Source organism: Silene latifolia, chromosome X (assembly GCF_048544455.1).
Source record: "Silene latifolia isolate original U9 population chromosome X, ASM4854445v1, whole genome shotgun sequence".
In the NCBI taxonomy this organism is placed as follows: Eukaryota; Viridiplantae; Streptophyta; class Magnoliopsida; order Caryophyllales; family Caryophyllaceae; genus Silene; species Silene latifolia.
The window spans coordinates 241,414,712-241,416,567 of NC_133537.1; positions in this window are offsets into that span (position 1 = coordinate 241,414,712).

The window sequence follows — 1,856 nt, forward strand, 5'->3', positions numbered from 1 at the left end:
ACGTTGTGTGTCATATATATTTTTGCATTCATTCTTTCGTTATCGTTATAAGATAATAGTGCTTAACTGATTTCTTACTCATTCATTAACATGAACTTTTAGAAAAATCATTAGTGCTTTCTTTTTAGCGTAAGTTAGTCACTCGAGTATTTAGCGATACTCACTTGAGTTACAACTAGGTTTAGTTGTACGAGTTGGGTTAGTAAATTTGTAATCCGTAGAAAGGTACTAAATTTATTAATCGAGAATAGTGGACGTATGTTTCGATTTGTGAAACTGAACCACTTCAAAAATCCGTGCGTCTCTCTTTCTCTTTTGTTTATTTGCATTGTTTTAATTTGGTAATTGGTTAATTAGTTGAAGTTTAAATCAATAAACTTTAAATAATTAATTATTCACTTATAATCGAAAAGTAGGTCAAAGTTTTTTAATCCTCAATTCACCCCCCCCCCCCTCTCTCTTGAGTATTTCGTATCGATAGACTCTTCACTATGGATTGATTCATTAAGTTTGACTAGATGGAGTTCTTGAGAATGGAAGGACTTGAGAGTTGATGGTTGTTAGAGCTTATAATCTCGAGAGTTGATAATCTGAGGATGTAGTGATTGTAAAAGGAGAAATTATAAAGAGATTTGTTGGTCCTAAGGTATTGTGAAGATATGACAAAAGGATGTTACGAGACGTTGTTACCTTGAGTGATGATTGTACGAGAATTGTAAGACTCTGGTTATCTGCTTTATTTATTTTATCTTAAGGTATCGTCTTCGGGTAGATGAATGAGTTTGTGGAGTCGTCTATTCTTGTCATCCTTGCACGTGTTAACCATACCTCTTCTATTTGAGCTTTCAGACCAAAAGTTTCTTTTTATTTTTGTCCTCCGTTTAATTCATCTATCGTTACTCTCTATTTGTTTTCTATTTCAACTCTAGTTCCTTCTTCTTTGAACTTTTGTAATTACCCTTTTCACATTGATTTATCTCTAAACTTTTACTTCCCAAAAGAATGTGTTCTTTTGCCTTGTGTTATTGCACGAAAATGTTTTGTTTTGGTTTGCAAGTTATTTATTCTTTAATGATAACTTGATAACGTTTGAAATCTCTTTAGGGCTACTTGTGATCGTCTTGTAGTTGAAACTTGGATCCTTTGGCGAGCAATGTTGGATACCTTGAGTTTGATGTTTGTTATTTGAGGTTGGGAACTTAGTAACGTAGTTGTATGGGAGTATGAATCGAGACAACATATAGAGTTTTGGAGAAGGAGTATTAAAGGTCTTATATGAGCTTTGAGAGTTTGAGGATGTTTTTACATTGAGGGTACATAGGTGTTTGTTTGTTCTATCTGAGGTTAAAGATGTTTCGGAGTATGAGTGATTAATTGACGGGCATAAATTCATACAGTCTTGTGGTGGATTTGCGATGTTGAGATGATATTCATGGATAGTAGACTATAACTACAACTTGAGATTATAGGTTTGGTGATTATATGAGCACAGGTGATAAGATTTATATAGTGATATTATTATACTTTGATGGAAATGCATTTTGATGGTAAGTATGTTGTGGTACAATAGGTACAAGCTTAACAAAAGGTGTATGGATCCTTTGGTGCTTAGGAATGTTGTGATCACAAGTGTTCAAAGGAAATGGTTTGGGTCTTGCGAGTGCGACTGGTGATTTTGTCATGAGATTGAAGTTGGATAGAATTTTGATAGTTTAGTCAGAGTTTGAGGTTTGAGATTGATGACTTTGGATACTAGATATATATTGAGAACCATCGAGATTTTATATTAAAGTATTTTGAGCTTAAGAGTTGTGAATGGTAGTAAGCACTACTCTCTTTGAGGATATTAGAGTAGG